Consider the following 11,961-nt stretch of genomic DNA (forward strand, 5'->3'; position numbering starts at 1 on the left):
ACTCTTCGCAACCCCATGAACTGCAGCACGCCAGGCCTTCCTGTCCATCACCAACTCCGGGAGTTTTACCCAAACTCATGTCCACTGAGTCAGTGATGCCATCCAACCATTTCATCCTCTGTTGTCCCCTTCTCCTCCCACCCTCAATCTTGCCAGCATCAGGGTCTTTTCAAATGAGTCAGCTCTTCGCATCAGGTGGCCAAAGTACTGGGATTTCAGATTCAACATCAGTCTTTCCAATGAACACCCAGGACTGACCTCCTTTAGGATGGACAGGTTGGATCTCCTTGGAATATTCTCCAACACCACAGTTCAAAAGCCTCAATTCTTCGATGCTCAACTTTCTTCATAGTCCAACTCTCATATCCATACATGACTACTGGAAAAACCATAGCCTTGACTAGATGAACCTTTGTTGACAAAGTAATGTCTCTGCTTTTTAATATGCTGTCTAGGTTGGTTATAACTTTTCTTCCAAGGAGTGTCTTTTAATTCCATGGCTGCAATCACCATCTGCAGTGATTCTGGACCTCCCCCCCCCACACACACACACACCAAAATAAGTCTGACACTGTTTCTACTGTTTCCCCATCTATTTCCATTAAGTGATGGGACCAGATGCTATGATCTTAGTTTTCTGAATGTTGAGTTTAAACCAACTTTTTCACTCTCCTCTTTCACTTTCATCAAGAGGCTCTTCAGTTCTTCTTCACTTTCTGCCATAAGGGTGGTGTCATCTGCATATCTAAGATTATTGATATTCTCCCAGCAATCTTGATTCCAGCTTGTGCTTCTTCCAACCCAGCATTTCTCATGATGTACTCTGTGTATAAGTTATATAAGCAAGGTGACAATATACAGGGTGATGCACTCCTTTTCCTATTGGAACCAGTCTGTTGTTCCATGTCCAGTTCTATCTTCTGCTTCCTGACCTGCAAACAGGTTTATCAAGGTGCAGGGCAGGTGGTCTGGTATTCCCATCTCTTTCAGAATTTTCCAGTTTATTGTGATCCACACAGTCAAAGGCTTTGACATAGTCAATAAAGCAGAAATAGATGTTTTTCTGGAACTCTCTTGCTTTTTCCATGATCCAGCGGATGTTGGCAATTTGATCTCTGGTTCCTCTGCCTTTTCTAAAACCAACTTGTACATCTGGAAGTTCACAGTTCACATATTGCTGAAGCCTGGCTTGGAGAATTTTTTGTGTGTGTGTGTGCAAACTCTATGACTTTATTTAGTTTAAAATGACACACAAAGAGACAGAAACTAAGTAGCCAAACCACATAAAATAGCCAATCTTTGAAACAAGGTCTCTCACACTGCAGAGTCCTCAGTGCTGATAACCGGGTCCTGTGGAGCCCAGAGCCCACTGAGTAAAGACAAGCACATATCCCTGTGGTCCTGACTCCACCACCATGTTCCTGGGAGTGAGTTACACTTCAGACATCCCTCCCCAGGGTAGGGCTGTTACCCAAATCAATTCCCTGTTCCCTTCTTCACACATTGCACAGCATCCATTCACCCAGCACATCCCGAATAGCTCAGATTCCTAACTCCATGACATCTGACAGAGAACTTCCCTCCCAGTTATAGATATTTGTGTCCCTTTCTACTGATGCTGCAGTAGGCCCCATTTCTCAGTCTCTGGACCACTCACCATTGTTCCTCTCCAGGCCCAAGACCTCATTCATTGTTAATGGCTACCCTGGCTGTTGTGGAGAGGTCAGTTCTTCCCAGCCTCTGGTGTCCTAGGGAAGCCAGAACAATGGTGACCACATGGACCTCAGTCCCTCAGTTCTGGGACCCTGGGTTGAGGCGCTGGGAATGTGGCAGCTCTCCAGGGCCGAGGCTCCCACAGCAGCCAGGTTCTCCCCAGGCTCTCTGAGCCCACTGGTGCCGGCATCCCTCCTTGGGTGGAAGACTGTGGCCTAGAGGCTGAGTCCCCTCCGCTGCCTCTCTCTTGGCCCAGGGTGAAAAAGAGAGGATGGTGAGTCCCCTCTTAAGCAGGACCAAGTCCGCAGGCACCAGATCTACATTCTGCTCCAGAGAAGGGGATTCCAGAATGCTTAGCTTCCAGTGGTGCAGGTCTTGCATCTGGGGTGCATCTTGGAGTCTGGCACCACCCACCACTCATCAGGCTCCAGCAGCAGTCTTCACAACCACTGGCCTGGGTCCTCCAGGCCCTTCTTGGCTTCATCTTCTGGACGTAGATGACATCACAGCAGCCCACCAGGGAGAGGACCTGCAGGTCCAGTAACCAGGCCTTAGTCTCAGCAGGGGTCCATGTTCTGGGTGGTGCCCAGCTCCAGTACCATGGGCTCCCCCTGGGGCAGGTCACTTTGAAAAAACCCCGCCATGGAGGAAGGGGGCTTGGCCAGTGGGAGCAGGTAGGGAGTCCCTCAAGTCGCCAGGGAAGGCCCTGGGTCCAGTCAGCATCTGCAGCACCTAGGCCCAGAGTACCGCATCCTGAGCTGCAGCTCGGTGGGCACAGTATGATTGTGCAAGCCCACATCTTCTGACTCCACAGGGCCTGATGCCAGGGTGCCTGACCCCCAGCCCACAGCCCCGCCCTGTGCAGGCTGCCCTTGGCCCTGCCCCCAGCTTGGCCCCATCCCCGGGATGACCCCTGCTCCAGACCATGCCTCAGAATCGTCCATCAGCTCAGAGTCCCAATCTTCATCTTCCCAGTCTTCTGACTCCAGCATCCGTTTAAAGTCCAGAAAGGCAACCTTGAAGCAAGCGAAGCAAGAGCCTTAGCTGGCTGCCATGTTGAAAGCTGATACATCCAGGACACGTAGAGGGAGGACAGGCCCTCCGCCACATACCGCTTGCTGGACTGGAGGGCACATGGCCAAGCTGCCTGCCTCCTGAGAGAGAGACAGCAGGAGCGGGGTTGGCCTGTGATCTTAGGGGGTCTGGCCCACAGGTGGGGTCCCAGTAAGGTGTAAGGGGCAGGAGGAGGGGCAAGAGAACAGGGAGGAGAAAGATGAGGATCACCAGGAAGAAGATTTGGGTGGGCGGTGGAATGAACTGAGTCAAATAGAGGTTGGAAGGGAAGAAACTCTGGAATTAACTTCAGCTGATGCAAGCGTTCTGTTCTCTGGGAGCCTCCCTGGTGCCTCCCTCCTGTGGGTAACCCTGAGGGGAAAGGAGGACCAGAGCCAGCCTGAGCATTTGGCTTGGAGAATTTGAGCATCACTTTACTAGTGTGTGAGTTGAGTGCAACTCGGTGGTTGGTGCATTCTTTGGCATTGCTTTTCTTTGGGATTGGAATGAAAACTGACATTTCCAGTCCTTTAGTCACTGCTGAGTTTTCCAAATTTGCTGCATATTGAGTGCAGCACTTTCACAGCATCATCTTTTACGATTCGAAATAGCTCAACTGGAATTCCATTACCTCCACTAGCTTTGTTCATAGTGATGCTTCCTAAGGCCATTTGACTTCACATTCCAGGATGTCTAGCTCTAGGTCAGTGATCACACCATCATGATTATCTGGGTCGTGAAGATCCTTTTTGTACAGTTCTTTCTGTGTATTCTTGCCACCTGTTCTTAATATCTTCTGCTTCTGTTAGGTCCATACCATTTCTGTCCTTTATTGAGCCCATCTTTGCATGAAATGTTCCCTTGGCATCTCTAATTTTCTTGAAGAGATCTCCAGTCTCTCCCATTCTATTTTTTTCTTTCTACTTCTTTGCAATAGCAAGGAGAGATAAGGAGATAAGAAGGCCTTCCTCAGCAATCAATGCAAATAGAGGAAATGGAATATTATTCAAAAGAATACATTTGAATCAGTTCTAATGAGGTGGAGGAAACTGGAGCCTATTATACAGAGTGAAGCAAGTCAGAAATAAAAACAGCAATACAGTATACTAATGTATATATATAGAATTTAGAAAGGTGGTAATGATGACCCTATATGCGAGACAGCAAAAGAGACACAGATGTATAGAACAGTCTTTTGGACTCTTTGGGAGAAGGTGAGGGTGGAATGATTTGAGAGAATACCATTGAAACACATATATTATCTATGTGAAACAGATCACCAGTCCAGATTGATGCATGAGACAGGGTGCTCATGGCTGGTGCACTGGGATGACCCTGAGGGATGGGATACAGAGGGAAATTGGGGAGGGGGGTTCAGGATGGGGAACACATGTACACCAGTGGCTGATTCATGTCAATGTATGGCAAAAACCACTACAATATTGTAAAGTAATTAGCCTCCAATTAAAATAAATAAATTAAAGAAAAGAAACCAGAATAAATAAATAAATTCATGATTTAGTGCTAATCACTATTTAGTACCATCATTGGAATTTTTTACATAAACAACCATGTCATTTGCACAGAGAAAATTTTACTTCTCTCTAATCTTTATGTCTTTTATTTCTTCTTCTTGTCTTTGCCCAATGGCTAGAACCTCCAGGGTAATGCTGACTAGGAGAGTATGTATAAAAACAACGCAGCATGCAAGCTACTCCCACAGCAGCTAATGTAAAGCAACCCGCCTGTGTGCATTCTTGTGTGTTCTAGACATTCAGTCTTTCACTATTAAATTTGATGTCATCTGTAGGTTCGTCATAGATATCACCTACCAGTGTGAGGCTATTCTCTTCCTAGTTTGTCAATACTTTTTACTATGAAGGAGCATTAAATTTTGTCAAAGGCTCTCTCTGCATCTGTTAAGATGATCATATACTTCTTTTCTCCCTTATGCTTTACGTTTCAAATGTTCAAAACCAACCTGCATTCCTTTTTATGTATTATGAGATTAAATTTGCAAATATTTTATTAAGGAGTGTCCTATTTATTTTTTATCAAAGAAACAGCTACAATTTCCTAATGACTCTGTCTGGTACTGTACTAGGGAAATTTTAGTCTCATAATAAGTAGAATGTGTTCACTTCTCCTATATTTCTTGAAAGAAGTTATGTATGACTGGTATTTCTTCTTTAAAAAGTGAAATTCACCACTGAAGTCACCTCAACCCAGGATTTCTTTGTTTTGCTAACAAGCTTAGTTTATTCATGACAAAAAATAAGTTTAAAAAGGGAACATGGAGAATTCCCATAAGGATAACACTGATCTTTCAATAGAAACTCTTCAAGCCAGGAGGGAATGGCAAGACATACTTAAAATGATGAAAGAAAATAACCTACAGCCCAGATTATTGTACCCAGCAAGGATCTCATTCAAGTATGAAGGAGAAATCAAAAGCTTTTCAGACAAGCAAAAGCTGAGAGAATTCTGCACCACCAAACCAGCTCTCCAACAAATACTAAAGGATATTCTCTAGACAGGAAACACAAAAACAGTGTATAAACTCGAACCCAAAACAATAAAGTAAATGGCAACGGGATCATACTTATCAGTAATTACCTTAAACGTAAACGGGTTGAATGCCCCAACCAAAAGACAAGACTGGCTGAATGGATACAAAAACAAGACCCCTACACATGTTGTCTACAAGAGACCCACCTCAAAACAGGGGACACATACAGACTGAAAGTGAAGGGCTGGAAAAAGATTTTCCATGTAAATAGGGACCAAAAGAAAGCAGGAGTAGCAATACTCATATCAGATAAAATAGACTTTAAAACAAAGGCTGTGAAAAGAGACAAAGAAGGTCACTACATAATGATCAAAGGATCAATCCAAGAGAAGATATAACAATTATAAATATATATGCACCCAACACGGGAGCGCCGCAATATGTAAGACAAATGCTAACAAGTATGGAAAGGAGAAAATTAACAATAACACAATAATAGTGGGGAGACTTTAATACCCCACTTACACCTATGGATAGATCAACTAAGCAGAAAATTAACAAGGAAACACAACTTTAAATGATACAATTGACCAAGTTAGACCTAATTGATATCTATAGGACATTTCATCCCAAAACAATGAATTCACCTTTTTCTCAAGCGCCACAATGGAACCTTCTCCAGGATAGATTACATCCTGGCCATAAAGCTAGTCTTGGTAAATTCAAAAAAAAAAAAATGAGAATCATTCCAAAGCATCTTTTCTGACCACCAATGCAGTAAGAATAGATCTCCAATGTACAGCGAGAAAACTATTAAAAATTCCAACATATGGAGGCTGAACAACACGCTGCCTGAGATAACCAACGAAATCACAGGAAGAAATCAAAAAGAAATCAAAATTTGCATTAGAACGACATGAAATGAAAACACAACAACCCAAAACCTGTGGGACACGTTAAAAGCAAGTTCTAAGGGGAAGTTCATAGCAATACAGCACACCTCAAGAAACAAGAAAAAAGTCAAATAATAACTAACTCTACACCTAAAGCAACTAGAAAAAGGAAGAAATGAAGAACCACAGGGTTAAGTAGGAAGGAAGAAATCTTAAAATAGAGCAGAAATAAATGCAAAAGAAACAAAAAGAGACCATAGCAAAAATCAACAAAACCAAAGCTGGTTCTTTGAAAGGATAAATAAAATTGACAACCATTAGCCAGCTCATCAAGAAACAAAGCGGAGAAAATATCAAGAATCAACAAAATTAAGAAAACGAAACTGGAGAGATCACAACAGACAACACAAATACCCAAATGGATCATAATGAGACTACTATCAACAATTATATGCCAATTAAAAATGGACAACGTGGAAAGGAAATGGACCAAATTCTTTAGAAAAGTACCAACTTTCCCAAAACTCGACCAGGAAAGAAATAAGAAATCTTAACCAGACCCATCACAAGCACGGAAATTGAAACTGTCAATCAAAAAATCTTCCAGCAAACAATAAGCCCCGGCACAGGACGGCTTCACGCTGAAATTCGACCAAAAATTTTAGAGAGAAGAAGCTACACCTATCCTGCTCAAATTCCTTCGCAAAAAATTGCCAGAGGAAGGTAAACTTTCCAAACCTCATTCTATGAGGCCACCATCACCCTAATACCAAAACCTGGACAAAAGATCCCACTAAAAAAGAAACTACAGGGCCAATATCACTGATGAACATAGATACAAAATCCTTAACAAAATTCTAGCAAACAGAATCCAACAACACATTAAAAAAGATCACACACCATGACCAAGTGGGCTTTATCACAGGATGCAAGGATTCTTCAATATCACAATCAATCAATGTAATACACCACATTAACAAATTGAAAAAAAAAGCCATATGATTATCTCAATAGATGCAGAGAAAGCCTTGAAAAAATTCAACATCCATTTATGATAAAAACTCTCCAGAAGCAGGAATAGAAGGAACATACTCAACATAATAAAGCTATATATGACAAACCCACAGCAAACATTATCCTCAATGGTGAAAATTGAAGCATTTCCCCTAAAAGTCAGGAACAAAACAAGGGTGCCCACTTTCACCATTACTATTCAACATAGTTTTGGAAGTTTGGCCACAGCAATCAGAGCAGAAAAGAGAAATAAAAGGAATCCAAATTGGAAAAGAAGAAGTAAAACTCTCACTGTTGCAGATGACATGACCTCTTACATAGAAAACCCTAAAGATCCACCAGAAAATTACTAGAACTAACAATGAATATAGTAAAGTTGCAGGATATAAAATCAAACACAGAAATCCCTTGCATTCCTATACACTAATTAATGAGAAAATAGAAAGAGAAATTAAGGAAACCAATTTCCATTCACCATTGCAATGAAAAGAATAAAATACTTAGGAATAAATCTACCTAAAGAAACTAAAGACCTCTATATAGAAAACTATAAAACACTGGTGAAAGAACATCAAAGAGGACACTAATAGATGGAGAATATACCATGTTCATGATTGGAGAAGAATCAATATAGTGAAAATGAGTCATACTACCCAAAGGCAATCTATAGATTCAACTTCAATCCCTATCAAGCTACCAACAGATATTCTTTCACAGAGCTAGAACAAATAATTTCACCCTTTGTATGGAAATACAAAAAACCTCGAATAGCCAAAGCATCTTTGAGAAAGAGAATGGAACTGGAGGAATCAACCTGCCTGACTCAGGCTCTACTACAAAGCCACAGTTATCAAGACAGTATGGTACTGGCACAAGACCAGAATATAGATCAATGGAATAAAATAGAAAGCCCAGGAATAAATCCTACTGCACATATGGGACACCTTTCTCTTTGACAAGGAGCCAAGGAATATACATGGATTAAGACAATCTCTTTAACAAGTGGTGCTGGGAAAAACTGCGTCAAACCCACTTGTTAAAAGAAGGAAACTAGACCACTTTCTAACACCATTACACAAAAATTAAACTATAAAATACAGACTAAGATCTCAATGTAAGACCAAAACTATAAAACTCCTAGAGGATACATAGGCCAAAAACACTCTCTGAACCATACATCACAAGAACAGGATCCTCTTATGAACCCACCTCCCAGAATACTGGAAATAAATCAAAATAAACAAATGGGGACTAATTAACCTTAAAAGCTTTCTGCACCATCCAAAGAACTTTAGCAAGGTGAAAGACCAGCCTTCAGAATGGAGGAAAGAAAATAAATAGCAAATGAAGCAACTGACACAAAACTACATCTCAAAAAATATACAAGCAACTCCTACAGCTCAATTCCAGAAAAATAAACGACCAATTCAAAAAATGGGCCAAAGAACTAAATAGACATTTCTCCAAAGAAGACGTACAGATGGCTAACAAACACATGAAAGATGCTCAACATCACTCATTATCAGAGAAATGCAAAATCAAAACCACTATGAAGTACCATTTCACGCCAGTCAGAATGGCTGCAATCCAAAAGTCTACAATAATAAAATGCTGGCACGAGGGTGTAGAGCAAAGGGAACACCTCCTTCCACTGTTGGTCAGATGCAAACTAGTACAGCCACTATGGAGACAGTGTGGAGATTCCTTAAAAAACTGGGAAATAGAACTGCCTTATGATCCAGCAATCCCACTGCTGGGCATTACACACTGAGGAAACCAGAAGGGAAAGAGACATGTGTACCCCAATGTTCATCGCAGCACTGTTTATATAGCCAGGACATGGAAGCAACCTAGATGTCCATCAGCAGATGAATGGTAAGCAAGCTGTGGTAAATATACACAATGGAGTATTACTCAGCCATTAAAAGAATACATTTGAATCAGTTTCTAATGAGGTGGATGAAACTGGAGCCTATTATACAGAGTGAAGTAAGCCAGAAGAAAAACACAATACAGTATACTAACGCATATATATATGGAATTTAGAAAGATGGTAACAATAACCCGGTGTACAAGACAGCAAAAGAGACACTGATGTATAGAACAGTCTTATGGACTCTGGGGAGAGGGAGAGGGTGGGAAGATTTGGGAGAATGGACATTGAAACATGTAAATATCATGAAGAAACGAGTTGCCATCCAGGTTTGATGCACGATACTGGAATGCTTGGGGCTAGTGCACTGGGACGATCCAGAGGGTGGTATGGGGAGGGAGGAGGGAGGAGGGTTCAGGATGGGGAACACATGTATACCTGTGCGGGATTCATTTTGATATTGGCAAAACTAATACAATCTTATGTAAAGATTTAAAAATAAAATAAAATTTTTTAAAAAAGGAACATGGAGTAAAACCTTAAAGCAACATTAAAAGAACTGTGCATGTGGATACATACCTGGATGAAAATAATTCTTATTCACTAAGATGGTTTGAAAAATTTGTAAGAGCTCAAAAGAAAGTAAAAATGTCCAAACTGCCATGACCCTTGGGCTTTTATTAATTTCCTCTCAGTGAACTATATTATTTGCAACAAACAACAAAAAAAAAAACATATAACAGTTCAGAGTTTTCAATACATGGAAGGGAATCTCCTCACACCTAGTTCTGAGCCAGTAGGTTGATGGGGTTCCTGCTTGGTGACAAGTTAGAACAAAGCATGTTTCACTGTGAAGATTCTACTAGCTGGTTCACTAGGTCTTCCACTTTCATAGTCAGAGCAAAGTAAGGAATACCATTTTGAACTTCATGACCAGGAAAGGGATGTGATGGTTCAGGTTTGTCAGGAGTAAAGCTGTTACTGTTCAATAGAAAAGACAAAGAAGTTAGATATAAGGGCAGGGGGAATCATGTTGAGCCTGGGACAATGGAGAATATCTTTCCAATGACCAGAGGTCATTTAGAAGATGCTGATATTAATATATTCCTATTGAGGCCACACAAACTCACTCTAAGCTCCAGTTTATCATATGGAAAATGGATATAAAGAGACATTTCATAAGGTAATATTTAGAAAGCCATAAGAAAAAGTACTTTTAACAATTTGGTATTTGTTGAACATATAAGCCCGACTTCTCAAAGTTTCTTGTGAGTCCTTGCCTTTATTTTACCACAAGAATATCCTACCAATAGTAACATAATACAAATAACATACATTCTCAGAATTAAAGGAAATGAAGCTATCAAGTTGGGGAAACAGCTTTACAATGACTTCCCTTAAACCTTTTTGTTGGGCTCCAGATAAAAATAGTGTGTATAATATTTGTAGCACTTGATTTAATCCCACAAGTAAAGATAGGGAACTGGAAATAGTGTAAGTCCTGTTTCTGATTAATTTTATAGAGGATGTGGTGGGTCAAGCTCTATTTGTCCAAATATTTAAGAAATCAATTGAAAGAGAAAACATCATATGTTGTCTCCTTGGTGGCATCACTAGCACAGTGTATAGTTGGGAAGTAGAGGAATATTCACATGAGGACAAGAATAAGAATTATGATTCCAAAAAACGAATAACAAATATGATATTGAACATACAAACATGGTACTAATTAGCATTCAATTCTTCTAAGACATAACATCTGAATTCAGGCTGTGATCCAAAAGTCTACAAGCAATATATGCTGGAGAGGGTGTGGAGAAAAGGGAACCCTCTTACACTGTTGGTGGGAATGCAAACTAGTACAAGCCACTATGGAGAACAGTATGGAGATTCCTTTAAAAACTGGAAATAGAACTGCCTTATGACCCAGCAATCCCACTGCTGGCATACACACTGAGAAAACCAGAAGGGAAAGAGACACATGTACCCCAATCATCGCAGCACTGTTTATAATAGCCAGCACATGGAAGACACCTAGATGTCCATCAGCAGATGAATGGATAAGAAAGCTATTGTAACATATACACAATGGAGTATACTCAGCCATTAAAAAGAATACATTTGAATCAGTTCTAATGAGGTGAATGAAACTGGAGCTATTATACAGAGTTGAAGTAAGCCAGAAAGAAAAACACCAATACAGTATACGAACACATATATATGGAATTTAGAAAGATGGTAAACAATAACCCTGTATCTGAGACAGCAAAAAAAGACACTGATGTATAGAACAATCTTTTGGACTCGGTGGGAGAGGGAGAGGGTGGGACGATTTCGGAGAATGACATTGAAACATGTATAATATCATATATGAAATGAATCACCCAGTCCAGGTTTGATTGCACGATACTGGATGCTTGGGGCTGGTGCACTGGGATGACCCAGAGGGATGGTATGGGGAGGGAGGAGGAGGAGGATTCAGGATGGAGAACACATGTATACTGTGGTGGATTACTTTTGATATATGGCAAAACAATACAAATATTATAAAGTTAAAAAATTAAATAAAATAAAAAATAACATCTGAATTCAAACACTTAAATGATCATATTCCAACCCATCATTTTCTCAACAAGATACCTTAAGAGAATCTGGATACAACAGGGCTGCATTCAGGGTTCAGGAGGAAGTTGCTTAACATTAAGCAGACACGTTCCTAGACAGGTGAGTTGGTCAGTGGTGTACTGGCAAGAGGGATGAGGTGGTTAGGCACAACCTTGGAAGATCCCATCAGGTGAATCAAACTCAGGCAAAGGAGAGCAGATGGACTTCTGTGATTTTTAAGAAGTATTTAATTTAAAAGTTCATTTTTATTCAACTTAACATCTGAATTGTGAGTTGACTAT

The 11,961-nt window shown here is 40.7% G+C and overlaps 1 pseudogene; it reads right to left on the bottom strand.

The window, feature by feature from the left end:
• Nucleotides 1–1,999: 1,999 nt before the first annotated feature.
• LOC113889346 lies at nt 2,000–2,849 on the bottom strand (annotated as a pseudogene).
• Between the last annotated feature and the right edge of the window lie 9,112 nt (nt 2,850–11,961).

Source organism: Bos indicus x Bos taurus, unplaced genomic scaffold, assembly GCF_003369695.1.
Source record: "Bos indicus x Bos taurus breed Angus x Brahman F1 hybrid unplaced genomic scaffold, Bos_hybrid_MaternalHap_v2.0 tig00011806_arrow_arrow_obj, whole genome shotgun sequence".
NCBI classification, from domain to species: Eukaryota; Metazoa; Chordata; class Mammalia; order Artiodactyla; family Bovidae; genus Bos; species Bos indicus x Bos taurus.